The sequence below is a fragment of the Equus przewalskii genome, chromosome 4 (assembly GCF_037783145.1).
Source record: "Equus przewalskii isolate Varuska chromosome 4, EquPr2, whole genome shotgun sequence".
Classification (NCBI taxonomy): domain Eukaryota; kingdom Metazoa; phylum Chordata; class Mammalia; order Perissodactyla; family Equidae; genus Equus; species Equus przewalskii.
In genome coordinates this window covers 53,123,026-53,132,186 of record NC_091834.1, presented here as the reverse complement: position 1 = coordinate 53,132,186, position 9,161 = coordinate 53,123,026, and the positions used below count along the sequence as shown (strand labels likewise).

At 38.4% G+C, this 9,161-nt stretch overlaps 1 long non-coding RNA gene across 2 annotated transcripts; it reads left to right on the top strand.

Moving 5' to 3' along the window:
- The first annotated feature begins 642 nt into the window (after positions 1-642).
- LOC139083116 (uncharacterized) lies at positions 643-7,478 on the top strand. 2 transcript variants are annotated; one of them, XR_011539686.1, is made up of 6 exons: positions 643-715; positions 1,187-1,278; positions 1,814-1,910; positions 3,195-3,345; positions 6,230-6,375; positions 7,235-7,478. It is a non-coding gene; the product is annotated as an uncharacterized lncRNA (long non-coding RNA). The 2 variants fall into 2 exon arrangements; XR_011539685.1 differs by lacking the exon at positions 3,195-3,345 and having other exon boundaries at positions 657-715.
- Positions 7,479-9,161: the final 1,683 nt, after the last annotated feature.

The following is a 9,161-nucleotide window of genomic DNA, read 5'->3' as shown; positions in this document are numbered from 1 at the left end:
GGAGTTCATGACCCTGGGGCCATCTCCAGGCACACACTGCACCCAACATTCGCTAGGCCAGAGCTTGAAAATGAGGGTAGGCAAACCTGTGTCAATGACAAAGGTTTGACATCGTTTATAAGAAGGATCTTTCTTTCTTTTCTTTTCTTTCTTTCTTTCGTCCTCTCTAAATCAGAATCAAAGTGCTAGGGAAAACTACTAGCTCCCAATTTTGCAAAGATTTTATTCCTGTAAGGATCCTCCCACCATGCAGAAACAGCTTGTGCTATATAAAAACCAAGACTTTAATCCCACTTGTTGCTCCCGCCACTTTTTTTCCAGTTTCTATTCTCTTTTCGGCAGCCTCTCTCCCAGCCCAGGCACTAAAAATCTTTAACTTTGCCTATTTTGATCTGAAAATTAAATCTTATTTATTATGCATCCTGTTTGTTGTCCTTGAAGAACCCCAGCATTCATTTAAAGGGGTCCAGAATGACTTCTTAAACACATTTCTCTCTTTGCTGCAATTAAACAAAGTGGAGCTGTGATTAGTCCTCCACAGGGGGGAAAGAAAAAGACACCCTTGAATCAAAATGGGGGGACCTGGCTGGGCATTATTGCCTCACAATGCGGGAGTTTATTGCTGAAACCTGCTTATCCCCCAGCTCCGCGCTCCATGGGAACTGCGGTCAGGTGGAAAGTGATTCTGTTCTCTGCCGAGGCGGCTTGAAGTGTCGTAAGACCCGCTAAAGCCCTAAAGCCCTTCCTCGTAACTGAGACATTTAGGATAATCTTTATGGGAGTTTTGCATGAGCTTCTGCTTTTTGTTGCACTTAGAAGGAGAGTTAATGATGAGCTTTCACTGGCTTCTCCCCCCCCCCCTTTTTTTTTTAAATCTAAGCCCAAAAGCGCCTGTTTAAGTTAAGTACCACCTCCCTCCAGCCCTTGGGAAACCACTCAAGAGGGCTTTGCTTGGCTCTGTGTTCATGACACATAATGAAAACAATTTTACGCTGTGGAGGGAAGTATTGGGCAATTACTGATGTAACAGCCACCTGCAGTAGCGAGCCCTGGCTGCAGCATTGCGAGGTTCATGAATATTTTATGGTGTGATGTTATTTTGAATGGCTGGGGCAGGTGAAGGGGGCCCCAAGGGTGTAATAAGTAACTCTGCTGGAGGCTGTGTAGCTGCTCTGTTTCCCTGCAGAGCCCACTGTGTAACACCAAGAAGCATCCTGACCCTGCCTGGATCGACGCGAGGGCAGCTGAGGCTGAGGCAAGATGCTCTGACAAGTCACGGTGGGCACCCCTTACAAACCCTTGTCTGCCGATTTTACACACGATGTCCAGCTTGAAAAGCCCCGGCATCAATCTTGTCTGATTTAATTTGATAAATTAAGTGTGGATAAGGATTAAATGAGAATTTTGTAATGGAGAAAACTTGTCTTTACTCTTTAATCCAGTTAAGATAGTATGGGAGAAACCCTATAAAATATAAAGCAATAGCTAGAGAAAGCAAAGTAAAAAAAAAAAAAAAAAAGAAATGACAGAGAATCGCTTGTCACTTGTGTGATATTACGTTCCTATAGATATTGAACAAAAGTGCTACTCTTGTTTTTCTGCTTTCTGGTGTTTGCATGTTAAATACATGCAACCTGTGTACATACATCCGTACCATCATACGTGCATATTTTATGGAGGGCCTAGAAATACAGGAGAGAAATACGGATTGCCACATGTTTTACATCATAAAATTCGGCTACTGAGAATTGTTGACGAATAGATGGAATATTTTGAGTATCACTTCCTTTCTCAAATGTTATTTTCCTAACAGGAAACATCAAGATTTAAACTGAGTATCACAGCATAAACAACATATTTCCAGCATTCAGACTCTGTGATTCTTCCTATCGGTATATTTAAGATTTCAGGTACAAAAATCATATTGTATATGACCAAGATACAAACAGTATAAAAATTATTTTACATGACAGGTATATTTCTATGGAACAGAACAGGAAGAACGAACACTAGTTACCTAGACAGTTGATGGAAATTCAAAACAATACCCTGTGAGATCTATGAAAATTCTTTTTAATCTGTGTGCATGCATTTTTAGAATGCTAGAGTGTGCTTTTGAAGAAGAGCCTGGGGAGGTTGCACATTAGACGTCGGGCTGAATAGCTTTGTCATAGAGAACATGCTTAGAAAAAGATACAAAAGATTTGCAGAATCCTTGGACGCAAATTGGCACAGAGAACAGAAATCCTGAACAGAAACATAGAAGGAAAATGTAGCAGACTAGACATTCTGAGAATAATGTGGGGCAACAGAGGAATTGCCAGAGTGACAATTTAAAGATTATAAAAGATACTGTTTAATTTTTGTAAGTGGTAGTTTTATAGGTATGCTCATAACATTTCATAACATTAATTTAGAGCTTGTACCAGAATGAAATAAAGTGGTGATATGTTAAATTTTCCACTTTAACATTCACCTTCTAGTAGAATATTGAAGTACCACTGCTTCCAATGGTTGACAATCCTATTTGCACTTCAAAAATGACAAAATCAGGATGACAAAAATGATAAGTGTTTCTGCAATCTGGGCATGAGCCACTTTATCAAATGGCAGTACATTACCTAAATTCTAATAATCTTATTATTTAATATTGGTGTCACTATCTAGTGTGTCCATTGGAAGAATTGTCTCAGCTTACTTGAACATGCCATCTATCGTCTATACGTAAGGTCCGATGGCAGTCCTTTTTAAAATATTGGTACTTTTCATTAACAAAGAGGAAATGATGATATCAGATGATCTTGATAAATCATGTCCCTGTGAGTCACCTCTCTCCACAAACAGGTTGAGTTCAAGAGTAAATGTAGTAAAATACCAAAGTGTTAATATAGTAATATTAATAGAAATTAACATATATTCAAGAAATTCCAAAATATTTAATTTTGTCTTACTATATGTATTTTTTCTGCCTCATAATGTATGTTAAAGGTGCCCTGATTTAGCAATTTTATAAAGATCAAATTATAAACATGCAGTAAATTTCAGATTCTTGTAATTAGATTTTTAGCTTAAGAGATGTTAAACTCTGTATGTAAACGACATTATTTAAAAGCCTGTCTTCTAAAGGAAAATTGCTGTTTGACAATTCTATAGAATATTCAAGAAAGGTAATTATACTGCTCTGGTTGTTAAAGATGCAGGTGTTGAATAAAGTCACTGCTTCAGCTTTTGCGGAAAACTCCAGTGAGGGCGAGAAAGGAGACATGATGATCTGACTTCATTGCCAAATCTTTATTGTCAGAATATCGGAATATTGGTTCCCATCGTCTCCCTCTCCTTTCATGGGTAATACAATAACGATCAGAAGGAAGATTCCCATCCAACCCACCAATGCAGGGAAACTGTGATGAAGGAAAATAGAGTTCCCTGTAAAATTCATATGTGCACTGCTATTTTCAAATCAGATAGAGAAATAAAACATCAACAACAAAAGAGAGGGCCATTCAAAAAAAAATTAAAGGCCACAGAATAAAATAAGGACAAGAAAATGGCCACAGTAAAAATTTGTCTTGACTGACCCAGTTTGACAGAAATGCTTATGGCCTTTACACTCATTTATTTACTCAATACAGGTAACAGTCCTAGAAGCAAATATAATTTTGAGAATCACAAATTTAATTAAAATCTCAACTAAATTATTTAATTCAACTCTTAATGTCTTGTAATATTAAGAAATGTTCGGCCTAGGGAAGCCCTAAATGTCTTTATTTTATTGAAGAGTAAAACAATTTTCATGGACAGTCGGATGTAGGACACCAAATGTGCATACACACACCCACCCCCCCACACTCACACACACCTACACAAACACATTCTGAGTGGTCAGCGCTATTGGAAAGGATGTTCTAAGGGATTTGAATCCCTCAGCTCAACAGTAACCAAACGGCTTTTCCTGAGTTTGAACACATATAAAGTTTCTGAAAGACGTTTACGTCATCCCTTCAATATTAGATGAGGAACAGAAGTTAACAGATCGTGGGTCAATAAAAAGACAAGGTAAACACAAAGATTTTAGGTTTGGGGCACTTCATTCTCCTTTTGACCTTTCCCAATGCTTTTAGAACAGATACTTAAAAGTTGTGTTTGCATTGAAAAAGAAAAGGTGGCTGCCACTATTTTTAAACTCCCTAACCTATTCCCATATTTTTAAAAGAAATTTAAGCAAAGAACAAGAAAGTCACACCATTTTCTCTTACTCCTGCCTAAAACACACCCCATCATTCTCATCCCCTTAATTTTACTAAAGGTCTTTTGTCTTCAATCTCTTTCCCATGAGAGTTTTGTATCTTTTACAAAACAGCTGACGTCCCATCCCTTCTATTCATCTTTTTTCAGTGTCTCCAGCCACTGAGCTCCTATAGTACTTACTGCTTATCTTTTAATTGATGTGAACTTGCATCATTAATTAACTCTTTCAAATACATGCATAGACTACAATACAAATGGCGCCCCCTAGAGTTGTGTAGCACGGTGGCCCTTGAGCGCATGGATCTCTGCTCGGTAGCATAATTCCTAGCTCCTCAATGGGAAAGGGTTCATTTGTCACACCCCCACCTCCTTGCCATGCTTCCTTAGCACTCTTCCTATATAACTGACGATCAATTAAATCAAACTCCCCAACTTGAAACTACTTCATTGTCCCTCTTTCCATTTTTGTATAGCAGACTAGGTTCACAAAGTGCTCTCCACAGCTAACAGCTGCTTGATTCCCACCACAACTTTGTCAGAACAGCAGGGAAAGACTTTTATCCTGATTTCACTCATTAGGGAATTGAGGCTCTGAAAGTGGCTGCATCTAGACTTGAACTCTGTCCTCTTGACTCCCAGTCCAGTGCCCTTCCTACTCTCGCATACAGCCTCTCTCTTTGGTGCCTGTTTTCACACAGTTGAGTCAAGAATTTGACTTAAAGAAGTGAAAAGCAACTGCATACTGGCCAAGGCGGGGTTTGGGGATGCTGCTTGTCCTAGGCTGGGGCAGTGAATCTGAAGCAAAGGCAGTGACAAAAAGGTTGCTGCTATATTGTGTTTCTTGAAAAGCGGCTGAAGTCAGTGCTGGGCAGGGTGGGGCTGAAGGAGGGAGTAGGACAGTATTGTGGTTGATGGACTGGATGATTCAAGGATCCTTTGAAGCAAGTAGGTCTTAGAGCTCTCCAACTACCTCTTAGTGACACCTATTATTGAAAAAAAAAAAAACCTCCCAGGGGAATGTAGACATAATGGTGACACCTTTAGACACTGGGTAGTTTACCTGCTCATGAATAGAGTCTGAGAAACTTGATGGGCAGAAAATTTGAAGCTTCTGCTATGGTACTTACACAGAGGAAACTGGCTTTCGGCTAATGACAAAAACATGTTGGTTATGATTTCTCCTTTGAAGTCCAGCTTCCCCAAAACAAGACTTCAGGAAATAGCATGTAGGTGTCATGAAGTTTTTATTAACCTGTAGAGAGCAGCTGGCCACTAGGATTTACTTTAAATCTTGTTAGGACAGAGGAGCTGTACCATTTCACGTGAACATCCTTAGTCTACACTATACCAAAATTCCTAGTACATTCTGTGGTTTTCTGGAAAATGCAAGTCCTACTTCTCAGAACTTATCTCACCCCACCTTTGCCCATGTTCAATACACATCAGCCTCACAGATTATTCCTGTTCCTCAAACATTTGAAATTGGCCCCAGCCTTGGGTCTTTGTACTTGCTGTTCCCATGGAGGGGAATACTTTTCTCTGGGCCATCTTGCCCACCCTGTCTTTTTCTCCAGGTTTCAGATGGAAAATCACTCCTCAGAGAGAGATCTCTTTACAGTAGCCCCTCAACATCTTATTGCAGTTTTCAAAGCATCTTATTTCACTTTCGTGGTAACAGTCATGACTACCTGAAATCCTTTGTTTACCTTTTAATGTTTTTCTTCCCGTGTTCCGTGAGAGTCTTGTCTGTATTTTTTAAAAACAGATTTTAGTTTTTAGGATGGCTTTAGGTTTATAGGAAAATCAAGCAGATAGTACAGGAAGTTCCCAAGTGTCACCCACCCACCTCCCTCCCTCACACACAGTCTCTCCTATTATTAACATCTTATATGAGTACCAATATTGATACGTCATTATTAACTAATGTTTACTGTTTATTCATATTTCCTTAGTATTTACCTAATGTCCTTTTCTGTTCCAGGATCCCATCCAGGATAACATATTACATTTATTGTCATGTTTACTTGGGCTGCTCTCCGCCGTGCGACAGTTTCTCAGACTTTCCTTATTGTTAGCCTTTTTGACTGCTGACTGCCAATGCTGAGAATAGCACCTGCCATATACCAGGTACTCAAAATATTTGCTGAGTGTGTGTCAATGAATTAATAGCTTGAGTGAGGAATTCACAATTAGTATTATATTACTTTGCATTTGTTTAATACTTACAATTTACAAAATGCATTCATTTATCTTATTCACTCTCCTAAGAATCCTGTGAGGTGGGCCAGGGGACATGTATTATGCCCCATGAGACCTAAGGTTCAGAGAAGTTAGCGAGTTTTCTCTAGTATAGGAATCTTGGGGCTGCATTCTACGTTCCCTGATGATCCTATTCTTTCTACTACCCCAGTGGAAAGCATGGACCTAGAAAGAAAGTAACAATGGAGTCAATTTTATCCCAGGTGGTAGGTAAATCAAATCGTCTATAGTCTCCACTGAAAGACAACACAACAAAACTTGAATAAACAAGCACAACATATATCAAATAGATGATAGATAGGTAGGTAGATAAATAGATAGATAGATAGATAGATAGATAGATAGGGATTCATCCTTGACTGTAAAATTTAGGTTGAATTGACTTTACAGATGTATTTTTTTCAACAAACACCTAACCTTGAATTTGTTGAGTGAATGTTTAACGACTCTTGATTGTAGGTACATTGTTAAGGTTTAATTGGAAGATATAATTTATTAGCCTAAGGCAAAACTTTAAGAGGCATCATAGTAGAATTGCTGTAGCTTTGGTAGAACATGTTTTACTTGTTCATCTCAGTAAAGGCAATAGTTCGTGAGATATGAGTTATAAAATTACTTACTTTCTGGTGTGATAGAACAATCAAATGTTTAGAAGATAGAAATCTAAATTCTAAGGTTTTCATAGGAATTACTTCTTTATTGTGAATAATTGTATGGCCTCTTGCAGCTGGACAGGACTTCTGTAATTTCACCCTCTCATTTCACAAGTGAGGATGCAAAAGCTGAAAGTGACTGAGTAGCTTCCCAAAGTCAACACCAGGCTGATGATAAGAGGAAAGTTTTGATCTTAGGTATTTTGGCTTCCATTCCAGTGTTCTCTCACTTCATCGAATTGTGTGTCTAATACCTGAGTCAAAGGAGTTTGAATTGAGTTGTTATTCTAATAATAAAGCTTGGCTCTTTAATGTAAATGTAACCATTCATTTCCTTCTAAAAAGTGATGAATCGATTCTTAATGATGAGCAAATACTTTTAATGCTACCTATCAAAACTGTGTTGGATGAAAGAGGGCACGATTCCCAATTTTTTATGGAAAACTACAAAAAAGGAGTAACATACCTGTGTCAATCAGCACTTCTATTGAATTTTCATTCTGTTCTTCCTCAAGAGAAAATTAGCAACCTCTGTGGATGCTTCTGAAATAGAAAACGTATTCCAGAATAATGAAGTATTTTAGATACCAAATCAATACTTGCTATATTTGAGTGACACTGATTAAAAATACCACTATAAATAAGTAAGAGACATGAAGGGTTCTTTAGATGGTAAAGAGTGGGTGGGACTTGATAGAACTGTTACCATCCTATATCGCAGGAATTCATAATGCAATAGCCAAACCTATGTAAAGCTGGTAAACATTATTTTTCAGCTCTGCGTGAGATGCATGATGCCTCCTGACCTGATTTAAAAAGCCTATTTAGAGGCAAATGCTATAGCTCAAAATGTTATATGGCATTTGGTGAAGGTAAGCAGGTTTACGTCATAAGAATGGGAAAACCCTATGGATTCAGGGAATTCAGAAGATTTTTGTTGTTTTGTTGTTATTAACTTACTTTAGACTTCTGACCAAGGAGGTTATTGAAGACCAATATGTCCAACAGAGATGATAACCTGGACATGAACTAAAGAAACGCATACAGAAGAGCTGTGATAAGACTCCTGTGGTGATATCCCAGCTTCATTTTATCCTATCCTCAAGGTGAACGTGAAGGATTATCAGGAGAGCCTAGGTCATGATTAGGGGAAGGCAAACTCTCAATGTAAGAAAGTAGCAGTTATCGGTAGAGTTATGCTGTGATGTGCCTTCCTATTTAATGAACTGATTTTATTTTGGTCAGGAAGATTGGCTCTGAGCTAACATCTGTTGCCAATCTTCCTCTTTTTTTGCTTGAGGAAGATAAGCCCTGAGCTAACATCTGTGCCAGTCTTCCCCTACTTTGTATGTTGGTTGCTGCTACAGCATGGCTTGATGAGTGGCCTAGGTCTGCACCTGGGATCTGAACCTGTGAACTTGGGCTGCCAAAGTGGAGCATGCTAGACTTAACCACTAGACCATGGGCCCACCCTTAACTGATTTTTTTATAGGTAGTGTATGTAATTTTTTCAATCTAACTTACAAACAAAGCCACAGACTTTGTTTTTGTTAAAAACTAAAAGATGTAAGAAATGCTAAGGTATTTGCTCAAAGACAACATTTGAGCTGCCTACAGTCAGAGACTTGCAGAAGCCATGTGGTCAGACAAATTAGTCAGTCAGTCAGGGAGTCGGCATTTATTGAGTTTTCTCTATGTCTGTGGAAGTTTACAATTAAATCTTAGGCTATAAACTTGGGAGTCATCTTGAATGTGACTTTGGACAGACCACTTAACTTTTCAATCTTTGCTTCTTGCAAGAATAAAATGAGAAGAGAGATTTGCTCTTAGCAGATTCAGATTCATAGCATAACGTGTAAGAGCATAGGCTTTGGGTTCAGACTAAAGGTCACTTGATTCTTGGTCAACATTTCTCAGTTATGTGATATTGGACAAGTCATTTAACCTTTCTATGGTGTCTGATATGTATAAGTACTCCATAAATGGTAGCTATTGTTCATA